The sequence below is a fragment of the Melanerpes formicivorus genome, unplaced genomic scaffold, assembly GCF_026170545.1.
Source record: "Melanerpes formicivorus ecotype bairdi unplaced genomic scaffold, bMelFor1.0.p_v2 SCAF_42, whole genome shotgun sequence".
Taxonomy (NCBI): Eukaryota; Metazoa; Chordata; class Aves; order Piciformes; family Picidae; genus Melanerpes; species Melanerpes formicivorus.
Window position 1 is genome coordinate 5035026 of NW_027142394.1, and position 18220 is coordinate 5053245.

The 18220-nt window shown below is 43.7% G+C and overlaps 1 pseudogene; it reads left to right on the forward strand.

Moving 5' to 3' along the window:
* LOC137451325 (chloride channel protein D-like) overlaps positions 1 to 18220 on the forward strand; it is a 90431-nt pseudogene that overhangs the window by 46962 nt on the left and 25249 nt on the right.

Genomic DNA, 18220 nt, shown 5'->3' on the forward strand with positions numbered 1-18220 from the left:
GGTGGGTTTTGAGTATCTCCAGAGGGGGAGATAGTATCACAACCTGGTAAAGATTTTATGGATTGACATCTCACAGGCTGCTGAATTTTAGTCTAAATCCTCTTACACATAGTCTGAATGTACTGATACACATCTGAGCTGGCAGATTTGGTTGCTAAGCTACTCTCTTGGCCATCAGGTGAAGTCCCCAGTGACTGGAAAGAGGGAAACCCCTCATCCACTTTCAAAGAGGAGGACCTTGGAACTGCCAACCAGTCAGCATCACCTTTGTGCCAGGTAAGAATAGAATAGAATAGAATTAACCAGGTTGGAAGAGACTTTTGAGATCATCAAGTCCAACCTATCATCTAACACTACCTAATCAACTAAACCATGACACCAGGCACCCCGTGAAGTCTCTTCCTAAACATCTCCAGTGATGGTGACTCCCCCACCTCGCTGGGCAGCACATTCCAATGGCCAATCTCTCTTTCTATGAAGAACTTCTTCCTAACATCCAGCCTAAACCTCCCCTGGTGCAGCTTGAGACTGTGTCCTCTTGTTCTGGTGCTGGTTGCCTGGGAGAAGAGACCAATCCCCACCTGGTTACAACCCCCCTTCAGGTAGTTGTAGACAGCAATAAGGTCTGCCCTGAGCCTTCTCTTCTCCAGGCTAAGCAACTCCAGCTCCCTCAGCCTCTTCTCATAGGGCTTGTGCTCTTATCACAAGATCATGCAATGGATCCTGTTGAGGCACTTGCAAGACAGGGAGGTGATCTAAACTAGCCAATATATAGCTTCACAAAGGGCAAATCATGCCTGATGGTCTAGTGGCCTTCACAACAGAGTGACTACATCAGAGGACAAGGGAAGAGCTGAGGATGCCATCTTCTTGGTCTTCTGCAAGGCCTTTCTATGGTCCTGCTCTGGCAGGTGGGTTGGACTCGATGTCTGGAGGTCCCTTCCAACCCCTAACCTCCTGTGATCCTGTGGCCCATTTCTTAGGCTCTCCAGCATGCTTCTCAGATACACTCCTACCTTGTTATCCCCTCAAACAAATGAAGCTTTACCATTCAGCCACCTTAAAGCTCCAGAATTTGGACTGCTTCCTATTTCTATCTTACAGCTTAGGCATCCTAAACCCTGAATTCTGACCCAAGGGAACTCTAGATTTGTAATCTGCCTCTTAAAATTAAAAAATGTCATAATTGAAACAAATGATGAAGCCTTATGCTGTCTTTGTAAGAATTCCAAACCCAAGATCTTATTACTTTACCTAGCATGAGAAATGCACCAATTAAGACAAGGCAGTAAAAAAATTAGTCTCTGTACATGTTTCCTTATCTCTCTTTCCTCATCACTTGTGAGCATCCTTGAAACTTGAGTCAAAACTCTGTAGAAAGGTGCCTGGCCATGACTTTCCTGTCCATGTGTTTTCCCTGTGGACCATCATTTCTCATCTGTTTTATCTCTGACTGGTTCTGCAGCTAATGAGATGCTGTGGGAACCTGCCTATCTACTTCACTAGTCTGTCTTTGATCTCAGAGTGACCACACAGCGTTTGTGAGGCTCTGCTGGTTTTAAGTTCCACTTATTTGCTACACTTTGAGTGCATTTTTATCTTCAAATGCCTACAGACAGATGTTATTTTGCACAGGCTCTCCTCTGCCTCTGGTTGCGCTAGCTCGGCTGAGCGCTTGCACCCATGTCATCGCCGCCCTGGGCAACCTTCAGTGAAGAAATTAGATGTGTGGCAGGTTCTGCATCCCCTTTGTTCAGTGTTCATTATTCTATGAGGTCACAAAACATATAAACTGTGCATTGCTGGGCTCCCTATATCATAGCAAGGATGGAGGTCAGCTGAGTAGGAACCGGTAGCCAGCATGTGTTTACAAACAGTTGATGAATTGTATTTGTGCTGCAGAGTGAAAGGTTGGGATAGCTAACAACTTGCATAAATGCCATAGAAATTGGGTTCCTTCTTCAGATGAAGCTGAAAAGCCTTTGGGGAACAGTGTCTGGCTTGGAAAATGAGAAACTCGTGAGCACACCCTTTTTTAGGTCCTCAGCCCTCATACTGTTAGAAATAAAGTAAGGGTCTTCTCTTTCCCTCTTCTCCATCAGTGTCAGGGATGAAAGGACCTTCTGTATACTGTCATTCATTGATTCCTCCTACAGGGCTGGATAACATCCTCATGCAGAAGATGTGTTAGACACTGAACTGAGAAAACAAAATAACCTTTACATCAGCAGGGTTAGGGTGACATTAAGGTCCAGATCCACAGAAGAATTTAACTCCTAACTGCTGCAGAGGCCAGTGGGTACAAGAAGCAGCTAAATTCTGTACACACTCTCTGTGAAGACACCTCTGCAAATACTGCTATAGGTGAAACTGGTGGGAGTGAGGCTTGGGTCCTCAGTGACATTTCACAACCTGATCTGTGTTTAGGCACTGGCATCTCTGGAGGTTTTTCTTCCTATGGAGCAGACAGGTTGGAGGTTTGTTTTTGTAGTGCTTGTTGGTTTTTTGGAGCCTCCCTGATCACCCTGCTTATTGTGTTCTGTGCCCTGGGTGCTCAAGCTGCAAGCACAGCTCTAGCTAGTGCAGGGCTGCTACAGCGCACTGTGATTTCCAGCTATGTTGCACACCACTGTAAACACCCCCCTTATAAAACCTGGTTCACTGGAACACTCAAAGCTGCTGGCTGCCAGGGAATGTTCTTTAATGAGGGTAAGGAGTACTTGAACACATCTACGACTTGGCAACCCTTCCTGCTTTTTATAAGCTACTATACACTTCAGAGAGAAAATATCTTAGAGGCTACTTTTTAATGGGACAAGTTTACTTAAGAGCTGAGTGGAGCTGGTGCCAGTAGTTCTGTTTTGTTCTAGCTTAATATTAGCCTTGTCAAAGTTCTTATGGTGTCTCCTGGGTGTTTCTGTATTACATACCATATAAAGCTGGCTTCAGGAGCCAAGAATTTTGGCTGGAATATATATTATAGTGGTCTCATTATATATTTTTTTAAAAGTGTATCAGAGGTGGCCCTATATTAAAGATTCATGGAGAAAGGCTGATTTCCCCTTCCCCCCGCCCCCATCTCCCTTCTACTTTTGCCTTAGCCCACACCGCAGGCACTGAACCCAAAATTTAAGCTAACCCAAGCCTGAGGGAAATTTGAGATCCAAGGTCCTGGTCTGGCCTGTTATAAAATTTAGGATAATTAGCAAGCTTTTTAGTTGAGGCTTTGGAGTTTGAAAATCACTGGTCTTGGGGGCAGGAGAGTGCTTTTGGTTTGGGTCTGGACTAGCAGCCACTACCCCAGAAGATTCCTCACCCATCTTGCTGACACAAGTGCTCATTCAAAGACGAGTTGCCAAGATGCACGTGGTGCATCCCGTCTGCCTCTTTGAGAAGCTGGTGTGTTTCGTGGCTGCTTGGCCCTTTCATCCTGGGAGGCATCATTAGGGGGTGGACTTGGCAATGTTTTCACGTCAGAGGGCATGCAGCCCATCTTTTGTAGAGTGTTTGCGGTGGAAGCTGGATCCTGTTCTGGCTGCACAAAGGAAAAAGGGAGCTGCTGTAACAAGGCCATGCGTTGTCTGGGGAGAAGCCTGGCTGCTACAGAAGAGATGCAGGGAAGGTGTTGAGATGTGGGTGAGGTTTATTAAGATTACATTTGGGCTTTCAGGTGCCTCTGTGTCAGGCTTAAGCAAACAGAGGAAAGAAGTTTTTTTAATGCCATTTTTTTTTGCCTCTTCTCCTGTGCTGGGTTTTGAGTTACCTGAGAAGCAGATGTCCTCATTACCTGAGAAGCAACTGTATGAGCCATAAACAACAGTATTGACCCCCTAGCAAAATTACTATGGCAGAACCAGATGTTGCTTTATGTGCATGGAGGAGCAGCAGCCTTGTTCTCAGTGTGGGGCTGGTGGTGCCATGTGTGATGGCCAAAAGACATATTGCTCCCTCCTGCACCAGCTCCTGCAGGTCTCTGTGGGAAGGTCCAGGCTGTCTCCCTTTCAACCTTCGTGGTTACAGAAGGGAGAACAGTGCTCATATACCTCATGTGGCTTTCAGTCTCTGTCATCTTTGCCACCTGCAAGGTTTATGTAAAGGCAAAACTTCTGTGAACCCCAGAAGGTAATCCCCCCCCCCCCCCCCCCCCGGCTCTAGTTTTGACTGTTTAATGAAGTTACTACCTAAAGGTAATACATGAATCAAAATGAATCAAAAGATGGTTGCATTACTGGTTATTTTTAGAGTGGAGTCTGAACAAATAAATTACTCTTCCCATGCTACAATAAATACCAACAGATATAACTGTTCCTCCAACCTAAAATAAACCTTTCTCACCCTTAGTCATTCCCTTTCTTAAAATCTCCAGGGGGAGAGCTGGAGCTGGTGCTGCACCCTCAAGGTTGGAAGCTGCAGGCTTACACAGAGCAGTGGATGAGGAAGAAGTGCTGAGCAGGTTGGAAGGAGGAGAGCTCATTGAGACCTGGGCAGCAGCACCCTTCTTTGATAGAAAGGGCTGGAGGGTGAGTAATAGCTCACTGCTGACCTGCTGCACTTGGAAGTGTATTGGTGGTTACTACAGTGCTCATAACCAGCTATATACAAGAGAATCATGAATACAGAAAAATATAGTGACAGGGATGGTGTAGATGAGCCAACAGTCTGTCTCTTTCAAATTCTTGGAGGACCCTGTGAGTACTTTACTGTTTACACAAAGCTTGTATATTTGCACAGTTACCTTTCCACAAGTCTAAAATGCTTTACACTGGAATGTTTTCAGGCTCTAAGGAATTACAGTTTTTTTCTGATACATCTGAAAATTGCAGGTTCAGCTTCCCTATCACCTTGCTCTTTTCACGAGCAATTAATGCTCAATTCCTCCCTGCCCCTGAATATGCAAAATGTAAACGACAAGTTCTGCCAAGATAATGCACTGATTGTGGTCACACCATGCTGAGAAGAAAACACTTTGAATTTACAAGTGAATGTTGTACTGTAAATTATCAGATAGGTGGAGCTCCGTGCGCTGCTTTCATTACAATTCAGAGGCAGAGACAAAAATAGCTTTTCTGTAGCGAGATTTTTAAGAGAAACGAACTTCAAAGAAGTTTGAAAGAGTGGTTTGGTACAGTTGGTCAAAATCTTAAGAAGAAAGTTTGGAAGCATGAGCCAGCAGATCAAATCTAGTGACTTCTGAAGCAGCTGTCCTCTTCCTCTGCTTCGTGTCACAGGATACTTCCCTTACACTTCCAAAGCAAGGTCCCTGGTAGAGTGTGAATGGGACAGTCATGGGGTTGGCAAACCTGCTGCAAGTGTTAGACATGCTATGATAATGGGCAGAACCTTCATGTGAGCTTCTGGTTCTTGCTGTAAGGTCAATCATGAATCAGAAGTAAGGTCTGTCGGAGTGTAACACAGATCCCTTCAGCTGATGGAGAAGTCTCTCCACAGATGTCTTACTTGCTGCTGCAGCCTGCCTGATGTTGAGGGAGGGATAAGAAATCCATGCCAACTTTTGGTGTGTTTTCCATTTCTGGGGAGTCCCATGAAACCAAAAGCAGTGACTTCTGCACGCTTTCCACAGAAGGAAAGGCACTGAGGCAGCATCTGGAACTAATCACCTGTGTTTCACAGCTCACTGGTGGGCAGCGAGCGAGCCGCTCCGGCTCCTGCAGCCCCTTACGTAAAACATGCACACAGTGACTCACAGCTGCAGGAGACTTGAGACAGCTTCTGTTGGCCCAGCCAGGAGGAGACTTTTGGCTCACCTGGGAGGACAGGCTGCCTGTGTGGGTCCCACCGCAGCCTTCAGATGTGGGAGCGTGCAGGTGGAGCGTGCAGAGACACACACAGAGCCCTGGGATGGGGTATTCCACTAATTGGTTGAGTCTGCTCTGGTGTCTGGCCACCATTTGGCAGATACTGACAGTTTCCACTCCAAGCCAGCCAAGCTCACTGGAGAGCCAGCCGGGCCGGCAGAGCAGCCCCTCTCAGGAAGATGTCATTGAACAACTGTTTCAACTCACTGAGGAAATGGTGGGTCTGGCTTGATGCAGCCTGAAATCCTCTGGGGGTCTTTGCTGGGTATGTGAGAGTTATACCTCAGTGTTCCCGAGTTACAGGCGAGGAGATCATCTTCATTCTGGCACTTCCCAAGCCGAAAGGGATTCTTTTTGCTGTTCACATGTATGTCACTTTTTCTTTTCCTGTGAGCGTTGCTACATCCTCATAAATATTAGTGGCTTGTCATAGTGGTTGCCATGATGGAAAGAATTATTTATTTACAAAGAGGAAACAGATGGCACCAAATACTTTAATGAATTTCAGCATGCTTGAAGGATGAAATAGCCTTTTAAGAAATAATACCAGTTTTGTGAAGCTGCTAAATGCTATTCCACAGCATCATAAGGGAGTCTTGTTCTTCGGTACACTGTGTGCACAGAGCCACAGCAGAACTAAGGCCAAAAAGAAGAAAGTCACAGACTGGAGCAGCTTTATGAAAAGCTATAAAGCTATGAGCATAGCTTTATTAGCTGCTGCCATTCAATATGTGGAGTTGTGACAGTAGGTGAGTGGGAGATGAAAGTAGCAGCAGATGGGAAAAGCCTGAGGAAGCTGAGCCCTAGAGCTGGGGATAAGGATGGAGAGAGAGAGAGAAAAAGCAAGTCACACACTCAGAAATCCATTCCCTGAATTTTTGGTGCATACACTGACAGTGTTTCACTGCACATGCAGTCAGGTGCAGAGAGATCACCCACTTTCTGGAAGAGCAGATAAATAATGCCACTATTGGTGACCTCATTTTTAACTGGGATGTAAGTACAAGTGTGTTCTCCGCTTGTAGTGATGAGTCCTTACTTACCATAAGTCATGACTGAAGGCAAACCCTGTGCTGCATGTGGATGGTGCTTAGAGAGCAGGGGAGTTAGCTAAAGAAATGAAAGATGGATCTATGTAGTAAGTTGTGGCTTAGAACAACTTAGAAAGTTGTGCTTAGGAGAAATTAATTCTGGTTCTCAGTGTGCTTGTGGTGTAACAAGTGGGATGGATTTGCTTTAGAACTGGGAATGCTGAGGTTTGAGGGGTTAAATGCTTTTCCAAAAGAAGCTGATTGGACAGCTGGAAGAAGTGCTTCTGCTTGAAATCCTGGGTGTAACTGTCAAAAACTCCTGTTTACTGGAATGGGAACAGGGCATAATCTGTATCTCCAGATGCCCAGTGCTATGTTTTGAATACCTGACTACATTTTTCCACTAGAGAGTGCTTGATTCTTGGAGGAACTGAACAGTTTGAAATATTTTTCATGTTATTTCCTATTGATATTACTTTAGTTTGGGGCTGTTCAGTCTGCAGAAGGCTCCAAGGTGACCTAATTGTGGCCTTCCAGTATCTGAAGGGGGCCTACAGGAAGGCTGGGGAGGGACTTCTCAGGATCTCAGGTAGTGACAGGACTAGGAGGAATGGAATGAAGCTGGAGGTGGGGAGATTCAGGTTGGATGTGAAGAGGAAGTTCTTCACCACGAGAGTAGTGAAGCCCTGGAATGGGTTGTCCAGGGAGGTGGTTGGGGTGCTGTCCCTGGAAGTGTTTAAGCCCAGGCTGGCTGAGGCTGTGGCCAGCCTGATCTAGTGTGGGGTGTCCCTACCCATGGCAGGGGGGTTGGAACTAGATGATCCTTGTGGTCCCTTCCAACCCTGAATGATACTATGATACTATACTATGATTTTATAATCTTCAAGACCTGAGTCCCTGTACCTCCTTTTGACTAAAAGGTTATCTGACAATCTGTACCTGTACCTGAAAGGAGGTTGTAGTGAGGTCAGGGTTGTTCTCTTTTCTCTAGTATCAGGTGATAGGATGAGAGGAAATGGCCCCAAGTTGTGCCAGGGGAGGTTTAGGTTGAACATTGGGAAAGTTTTCTTATGGAAAGAATGGTCAGGCATTGGAACAGGCTGCCCAAGGAGGTGGTGGAGTCACCATCCCTGGAGGTGTTGGAGAAATGTGTGGACACGGCACTTTGGGATGTGGTTTAACGGCTCTGGTGGTGTTAAGTCGATGGTTGGACTCGCTGATCTTAGAGGTCTTTTCCAACCAAAACAACCCCATGATCATTTCAACATACATTGCTGTCACTGTCCATGCCCAAACATTATAAAACCAGCATTTTTAATTTGCTAGTCAGTGCTTTCTTGGAGCAGGCAGAGTGGAAAAGCTAAGGTGGCTGGTACGGTACATGAGGGTGGAGGCCCTGAATGAAGCTTTTAAGAAAACTCTCTCCCTGCAGCTTTCCTCTCTTCTTTCCAGTTTGGATTAGGTTTTCTGGCATCCATTTGCAAGAAACTCATCATGTCATTGCTTTCAAGCTGCAAGAGCAAGCTTAGTGTTTTATGAACTTCCTTTGGAAATGGCTCTGTGATGATCTGTCCAGAGAACATGCATTTCCCTGCGTGTTTGGTTGTAAGAAAGACCACGAGGTATTTATTTTAGAGCTCAGTTTACTTGCCTCTCTCACTTTATTCCTATGGAAGTTTGTCTGAAACATTCCTTTGAATTTACATAGCTTGTGCTGCTTTCACTTTGAGAAATTACTTTCAGTATCACAGTAGCACTAAGGTTGGAAGAGCCCTCAAAGATCATCGAGTCCAACCTGCCACCACAGACCTCATGACTAGACAAACGCACCAAGTGCCACCTCCAATCCTCTCTCTGGTTGGTTATAATGCCAAGGCAGATGGATTTAACACAAGCTTAACACTTTTTTGTTTTTTTAAATACAAATGAGTTATTTTTTCATTATTACTGTTATTATTTTGGGGAAAGATTCCTACAGGCTCAGGTTATAATTTGGAAAACAACTGAATCATTCCCATTCTGAATGCAGCAGTAATTGCTATGCCCACCAGGGTTAGCAGACAGAGAGGTAATCTGGTTCTGGACCTTTCTTTCTGTGTACATCTATACACATTCAAATGTGTTCTTTTTAGAGTCCTCCTTCTCTGACCATCCACCTGACCATCCTCAGGTGGAAGGTGTTTGCTCTTGCTCCCCTGTGAGCCTGGATGCTGCAGCATTCCCCATGTCTTGGAGATTCCACGTGAGAGTTCGGATACAGCAGAGGTGAGAACCCATTTCAGATCTCTCATATGTCCACCAAACGTAGCCCTCTTACAGTGATATCTGTTGGATGCCACTCCCCAGTGGCCATGATGCAGTGCCTTGTGTTACACTTGTAGTGCTGTTGAGACATGTAAGGGCTGAGAACAGGTGTGAGACACAGAGCTGCTTGTTTGGGTTGACTGAGGGATTTCTGCAGGCACTTAACTAATCATTTGGTGAAATGCACAGGTCTGAGTAGGAACACCAAGTGAGTTGAGATGCCTTCAGGTTTGGGTGGAAATTGTGAGCAAGCACTGTCAACAGCTCTGGATATTTAGATGCCTCTGCTCCCCTTAGTACTGACATGGCTAAAGTAGGCTGTTACTTATAATTTTTAAACCTGTTACTGGACTGTGAGCAATAAGTCAAGAACTATCACCTTTCTCAAGCTGTACCAGGGCAAGTTTAGGCTCGAGGTGAGGAGAAAGTTCTTCACAGGGAGAGCTGTTGACCGTTGGAATGTGCTGCCCAGGGAGGTGGTGGAGTCACCGTCCCTGGAGGTGTTCAAGAGGGAATTGGATGAGGCACTTGGTGCCATGGTTTAGTAGTCATGAGGTCTTGGGTGACAGGTTGGACTTGATGATCTTTGAGGTCTTTTCCAACCTTATTGATTCTATGATTCTATGTTTTTGCCAATGGTTTCACATATGATGTGTACCTATGGTGTGCTGAGGTCTTTATTTTAGGCTCCTATTTGAGTAACTCCAGCATGTAGATCCCCTCCCAATTGTCCTTTACCTGCTCATCCCAAGGTCTCATGCACAACCTAATTAATTAATTTATATTATTTTTTTTAGCTAAATGCCCTTGTATGAAGAGCTATGTCTAAGCAAAGTGGGTAGGAGCTCCTATTTTCCTAAATTAATAGCATTTTCTATTCATAGTGCTGGTGGGAAAAGCTTCTGCAGGGATAAAGGAACAGAAAAGCAAACTCTTAGCAGAGAAGCCCCAAGCACTCAACGTTCTCCCCCTGTCCCCATCCATCTCTTTTCCAAAACACAAAGCCTTTCTTATCTGTTTCCTTTGTTTCTTTTTTGTTCTGCAGTTTTTCAAGCATTAGAGAGAGAGAGAGAGAGAGTTTCCCAGCGATTAGAGACCTGGTGGAAAGCCGTTTGTCTTTAGCATACAGTAGTTGCTAACCATATATAACTTGCAAATCCTCTGGGAAATAAGTGACAGAGACATTCAGCTAATCCAAACAACACATTTGGCAGTAAGTGCTGCACTATCAAAAGGCCTTTAGACAGAACAGCTAAATGTCCCCTCATTTAAGGATATTTGAGGGAGCCAGGACCAGGGGGGGATGCTGAGGAGCTTGTCATCTTACAGTCAGTGTAAATATTTGTAGATGGAGGCTCAACGCTGCCAAGCTTCAGGCTCCTGATTTAACTGGAAGATTTTCTCACTCGGTTCAGTGTGCAGCTAAAGCAGAGGCAGCAAGGACTCACAAGCCTTGTCTGCTGTGCAAAGTTCTTTTATATGAGGTTTAAGTCATACATAACTAACTTGGTTTAAGAAGGCCAAGTGCTGGGTCTTGCCCTTTGGTCATAACAACCCTATGAGTGCTCCAGACTTGGGGTAGAGTGGCTGGAGAGCTGCCTGGCCGAAAAGGACCAGGGGGTGCTGGTTGACAGCCAGCTGAACATGAGCCCTGTATTCAGCATTGATAAGGCTGCACCTCTCCGTGATGAGTTCATTTTTGTGCCCCTCACTACAAGAAGGACATTAGGGTGCTGGAAAAGGTCCAGAGAAGGACAACAAAATTGGTGAATGGTCTGGAGATCAGGGCTGGTGTGGAGTGGTTGAAGGAACTGAGCTTGTTTAGTTTGGACGAGAGGAAGCTGATGAGAGACTTTACTGCAGTCTACAACTACCTGAAAGGAGGTTGTAGTGAGGTGGGTGTTGGTCTCATCTCTCAAGTAACCAGTGATAGGATGAGAGGAAATGGCCTCTACTTGCACCAGGGGAGGCTTAGATTGGATATTGGGAAAAATTTCCTTCCTGAAAGAGTGCTCAGACTTTGGAAGAAGCTGCCCAGGGAGGTGGTGGAGTCACCATCCCTGGAGGTGTTCAAAAAAAGTAGATGTGGCACTTTGGGACATGGTTTAGTGGGCATGGTGGTGTTGGCCTGGCAGTTGGACTTGAACTTAGAGGTCTTTTCCAACCTCAATAATTCTCTGCAAACTGTTTTTCAAATGGATCTAATTAAACAAAAGCACAACTAGCATGCATGCACTTCCATCAGTGCACCCAGTGATTTCATTGGTTCAATTTAACTTTACATCAGTCTAAATATGCCTGTTTCAGGGCTTACTTAGGGGAGCACATCAGTTTTGAAATTAAATGGTGGTGTTTTTCCCATGTAAGGAGTGTTTCCCTTTATTGATCTCAGCAGTACAACCAAATTTGTTGGGGTTTCCACCCCTCCCTCAGAAATGACTTGCAAAACTACTGATTTTGGTGACCTTCATGTGATTTACATTTCTGTGATTAATTATTCTGTTATACAGTGAGATCAATATTGGCATGTGCCTTTTGGATAGGCTTTTTCATAGCTTGTTTTTACCAAGGGCCTTCTCTAAAAGGAAACTGATGGGCCTATGGCAAGGCTGGAGAAATATTTATGGTTAAATCACTTTATAAGGAGGAGAAGAATAAATTGTATTTAGATGTAAGCAATTTCCTGCATTGCTGTGAGTTTGTTCACAATGGGGTTCCTTTGATAGAGTGAAAGAAAGCCAATATAAATGTATTTATAATGCAGTAGCAGCTCTAGGTCTTTGTAGCAGTTCTGGTTCTGTACTGGAGTTAAGATTATAAAATGTCTGTTCAATATTTTTTTTTCTGGCCAAATGAAATGTATCTGAAAGAAACCCAAGACAAACCAGAATGTCCCAAGTCTCAGAAAATGCATGAATAGTAGAAACCAGAACAGAGTAACTCTAATACTTGCTGATGTTTGTACCACAGAGAAGTAATTTTAATGACCTCCAACCTGATGATGTTCCCCTAAGCTAGCCAGCCCGCCCTCTCAATTGTTCCAAGTACTGACTATGCTCAGACTGAAAACCACCACAAGCATTAAGCAACCCCCAAAACAACCTCCTGAGAACTATTTATACAACATGTGGTGGTCAAGCAGGGCAATAAAACAATGGTTTACAAGAAGCCCAAATAAAACCTAGGGCTGTCCTGAGCAGGACAGCCTGTGGCGAGTCAGTGGGTAAACATTCCCAGTGCCAGAAGAGGGGGACAGGAGCAACAGCTGAAAAAAATGAGGGCAAAGCTGTGAATAAATCCAAGCAAGCAGCACAGCCTGTGTTCTCATGCACCTTGGGCCTTGACTCTGTTTGAGTTAGGATTATGCCTCTCTCCCACCCCTTAAGTTAAGTCCCTTTAATCATTTGAAACATGCATAAAATATAGAGTAAGTCCTGCTTGAAGAAAAGTCCTCTCGTACTGTGTGCTGTCTAAGGAAACCTCCATGTTATGATTAGATCTGTTATGGTTAGATCCTTAACAATTTATTTCAGTGGGAAAACTTCCACTGGATTTAATAGCAACAGAGCCTGAACTATATTTCCATGAATCATTTTAAGACAGTTTACCATTCAGGGATACTGGCTTCTTCCCAAATGACTGTCTTGTTTGAGTCACAAGGCAGATTGTCTTTCTTCCATGTTACATCTAGCCTCATGGATGTGCTCTTGAAAGGAACCTGAAACTTTGATATCATGCCTTTGGTGAAATAGCCTGAATACTTAAACACATCACACTGTCATAGTGAATTACATCTTGAGAGAAAATGTTCTCACATGTCCTATAAAAGTCAAATTTATGCTAGATCTGTTTTAGTAGTGTGGCTATGGGGCTGTCTCTCTCCTTGATGTAAATCTAACCATGTAAGAAGGACTGACTTGATAAAATCCAAATGTAAGTACCCCTTGTTGTCCCACACAAAGAGCATTTTCCAAATGGTAAATGAAATGTCCTTGCTTGAAATGGTATTGCGACACCAAGGCTTTGCTGTTGCCCAGGGAGGTGGTAGATGCCCCATCTCTGGAGGTTTTTAAGGCCAGGATGGATGTGGCTCTGAGCAACCTGATCTAGTATGAGGCAGGGGGATTGGAACTGGACGATCCTTGAGGTCTCTTCCAACCCTAACAATGCTGTGGTTCTATAAACACAAGTGTGCAGCAGCAGGGGCCCTCGCCAGCTAAACAAAGCATCCCTGGGAGGTGTTTGGTTAAGCTCTGGACCTGCAGGGACCACTTGCACTGTTAGGCTGCTGGACTGGGGCTTGTTCAAACTCAATGTGAAGAGGCTTTGAAGGCACCTAATAGTATGCACCCCCATTACCTGTAGCTATTGGAGAGCACGAGAAGATGGAGCCATGATCTTTATAGTGGTACACAGCAGACAAGAAGCAACAGACTCAAACTGAAATAACAGTTGTTCATACTGGGTATGGGGAAATACCTTTTTGCCATAAGGACAGTGGGGTAGTGGCATAGGCTGTCCAGGGCAGTTGCTCAACTTCTCTCCTTGGAGTTTAAGACAGGAGAACAGGCCAAGCACATATTTTGAGCTCATGGCTGAAGCTATGTTCAGTGGGAAGCTGTACTAGAGAATGAGTTTCTTTCTGACTGGAACAATCCTTGATTGTTATGATCCTATAGATACAACTCCAGTTCGACTTGGTGGTTTTTTTGAGAAGCATTATATTGCTAAAGGCTTCCTTTAGCCAATTCTATTTAAAGATGCCTTGGCCATGTAACAGTCTTTCATAAAACAGCTCTTTGGCCTGCCTCTCTTCTCCACCCCCAAAACAAAGTTATTCTTTACAGCAGCAGACAGAAAACTCATTGAAAGCAATGCCACTGAGAATGAGCAGTGAATCAGAGTCAGTCCTTAGAGTGTTCTTACGTCTGAGAAGGTTGACTGATGATAATGCAAGGGGTGTAGTTGAGGTAGACAGCACAGATGCTTTATAATCCCAGACAAAGCCAGGTTCACAGAACCGTGTAAGGAGGCATCCCTCACTTTTACACAAATGACTGGTTTGACAAAACCTAAGGATGTTTCATGGACTTCTGCAATAACGTGGAACATTTACTTTACATGCAACAGAGCAAAACTGTAAAGTTGGGAGGATGGAAAACCCATGTACTGCTAAGAAATGTACTTTAGAAACTGCTGGAATGTCACAGTATTCATCTTGCCCTTATTAGAAAAATCATTTGGGGTTTGCACATATTTCATGTAATTCAGGAAGTAGCTATTATCATTAATCATGGTTTCATGTGTTCACCGTGCTAGGTACAGTGCTTTTAATAGTAATACAACATATAATGTTTCTAAAAAAAGCTTAATCCAGGCAAACACAGATTTTTATTTGGCCTATGGAGATGGAGAAGAGGCAGAGGATGAACAGAAATCTACTAGTTTAGGAAGAATCAAGCTCGCCTGGTGGAGTATTTTATGCAATGGCAGCACAGTTCTGACAGCAAAGTCATCCTGGGCTGCATCTGTGGTTCTCACTGAGCTCTATCACTTGTACTGCATCTGTACAAGATAACACTCTGTGAGTATAAGAATGAAAAAATCCATCCCTTTGGGATTTTTTAGGCTTTGTTTTCACTAGCTGATATTAAACTCCTCACTCAGCCATCTTGATTTGCAGGGTAAACTACTGCTCACTTTAACTCCAAAGGAAAATACCATTCAAGCAGGTTCATTTTTTCCTCCCCCATAAGCTGGTGTTCTGGTCCCTTGAAACATGGATTTATAATAAGGTGAACAAAATTATCATTGCCTGCAGTCTGTTACATATAATTAAGGAGGAGTATGATATGTTTTCATGCATGTAAAAACTGTTCTTTGTTAGGATTCATTTAAATCCCTTCCAGTTTAAAAGAAGAAGAAACTTGCACAGCTAGGTAGCTGCCATGTGTGAAGTGCATTGTCTTCTCAGTTCAGTTGCTCTTAGGTGGTCATGCCATGAACCACCAGAGTAACTGGTGTGAAAAAAAAACACCCTTGTATCTCTCAGGAGGGAGGACAATAATTAACAGCATATGGAAAGAGTTGCTTTTACCACAGGGATGAAAGGTACCTTGGTAAAACAGGATGTGGGCAAATTTATGCTTCGGTTGTCTCTGTGGTTTGTGCCTGAACAGGAGATTCTGGCTTATGGTGTGTCCAGATGATAGTCAGGATGTTGAGGTATTTTTATTTTTGAAAACAGAAGGTATGAAACAAGCTCAGAACTCAAGCAGTTAATTGATTTTACTTGTAAGAACCTGGCCTACTGCAATTCCAGACAGGTGACACCTTAATTTTACAGGAAGTATCTTTATTTTTCATTTCACTCAACCATCAGCAATAGTGAGTATATCCATTTTTCCATTTGTTTTTAATGCTCATATTTACCAAAAACTTTGCCTAGATCCTGAGAAGTGTTTGAGAACACTGGAGAAGGCATATATGATTTGTAAGCTGTCGCTGAAGGGGCCATCTTCCTAGCTGCTACAGCGGCAAACCCCGACGATTACAGCGAGAATCGTAAGCCTGAATTTCTCCAAAGTGCTTATCTTTAAACTATTTGATATCAGCCAGAATTCCAGAGGATTTCAGCTCAGCTTAAATGCCCCTTTTTTGATGTGAATAGTCATGCAAATTGATAAAGGAGTCTTACGGTATCCTGTCTAGGGTGAACACGTCATGCATATGGTTGAGTTTATCACATATCTCACACAAGGAGAGGCAACGCTTGATAAACACTTTTATTAAGTAACTACATTTCCTTCCACCCCTCCATTTACAAATAAAGCAGATTGATTTCCATCTTGAAGCAATTTACTAACCCATCATAAACTCGGCAAAAGCTAACATGGCATAGTACACCTAATTTCCTGTTTACTGCATAAGCCTTTGGCTCTCTGCTTCGTGATTTCCAGGTTGAACCTGGAGCTGTTCTCTGCCAGGGACATCATGGGGCCTGGCGTCAGAGTCCTTCACCTGAAGGGAAACATTGCCTCCTTGGCTCAGCTTCTTGCATGTAAAAGCCGTGGCGGATTCCCAGCGGTTTGCAGGCCCAAGCCAGACCATGCAGAGGTGTTCCAGGGAGCTATTTAAAGGTAAAGCTCTATCAAATTGATATCCTTTGATGTTTCTGGCCATTTATCAGGGGTTGTTTTTTTTTCATAGTTTCATAGTTTCATAGTTTCATTCAGGGTTGGAAGGGACCACAAGGATCATCTAGTTCCAACCCCCCTTTAAGCATCTGTTTGTGGAGATTATTTGGGATGGATATGAAACTTGTTGCTACTTTCTGCAGCTGTCCTTTGAAGAAAGGACCTAGGTCCTTTCTAGCAGAAGGTTATCTGTTCCATCAGGGATTTATTGGAACATCACCAATGGAAGGATCTTGCAGGCAGTGCAGAAAAAAGAAGACTGCCCTTCAGAGCCTTAAAGGTTCACTGAAACAGTAATTTCAAAGGATTTGAATCTAGTTACTCAAGAGATGTCCCATGCCAATTCAAAGCTGGTCTGCTCTTTCTTCACAGTGTTGTTTTTTTCCCCCCCATGTTATTAGTGTATGCTTTTACAGGAAATGAGTTAACATAAATCATATCACAGAGGAGATAAGCAACAAAGTCACTGGAAGTAACATGCTAGGGTAAACAAAATTAGACTGAAGGAATCCTTGCCACACGGGGAACTCTCAAAAGGCATATAAAATCTCCTGATAAATGAAGTATTTATGGTACTGTATTTCATATGGCTACAAGACTGAATTCATCCTTTCAGGAAGGTATCTTAAAACTGTCCTTTGACTGGTGGGCCATGAGTGGGAGAGGCAGGGACTGAATTTCTACCTTGAGTAGCCTAAAGGAAAGGAGAAGATGCAGGCACAACTCCTACTGCATAGGAGTTCATGCCACAAAGTCCTGTGAATTATGCTTCCAATAACTGTAATGCAAACACATGTCCAGCTTCATCTTGTGGTTTTACAATCTTTCATGATTGTCATGGTGTCTCTTGTTCTGAATGACCATAGTGTTCTATACCTTTTCCTGCAGAAACTTTCTTTGGTGGCTTTTTTATTGGTTAAAATCCACTTCTGGTTTCATGCCTTGGCTGGGTGGCAGTTAGGAGATGTCTGTGAGCAAACAAGGATAAAAGTATTTTCTTCTGTTGATCTGGATGGAGAAAAATGTTATTTGTGCTTCATCAGTGGAAATTTGGTTAGGACTTGTCTCTTTGCCTACTTTATAACAAATTTTCAAGGAAGAACCGCTGGCAGCTGGATCACACAAACTTACCTCATAGCAATGTGGTCAGCTGCTCTTTTGGAGCAGGAAGATGGGAAGGGGAGTGAGTACTTAACAAAAACTCTTAACTTGCTTCACTGACAAATGAAAGAGCTTGGATGAATGCTTTAGGGAGAGAAATACCTTCTTGGAATGAGAATTGTACAGTGGAGATTGGGTGGCAGTGGACTGGCAGTAATAACAGTAAGTGCAAGATCATTTGCTTGTATGATGCTGTCATAAACATTAGTAACAAGAAATGTGATAAGGCACTGAACCCTAAATTTCTGAGTGATAATCTGCAGTGTGCACCAAGCTAAAGATAAACTAAAGATAAACCACTGTATTTATTTTAGTTCTCAACTGTCCACGGCAATAGAACTAGAAGGCAACGCTAACAACTGATGTAACCAAAATTAGTCTGAAATTCAACGTAGAGTCCCATCATTTCCTTATTTAATTCACCAAATTGGCTTTGCAGTGAGTGTCCCAGGCTGCTGAGGAGTGTGTTGAGGTTATACAAGCATCGTTGTGCTTTGTAATGCAGAGCAGAGTGGTGTGGGAGCAAGCAAAAAGTGGGGACAAGAGGCTGCTCACTGGCACACCCCAAAGAGAAGTGCCTTTAGAGAAAAGGGGATGCTACATGACAATTCTGGTTGACTTGTGGTTTGTTTAATCCCCAGAGCTCTTTTATGACATATTCTGTTAGAGCCTTTTAAGAGGGATGAATGAAAAAGTTTATTTCGCCGTCACT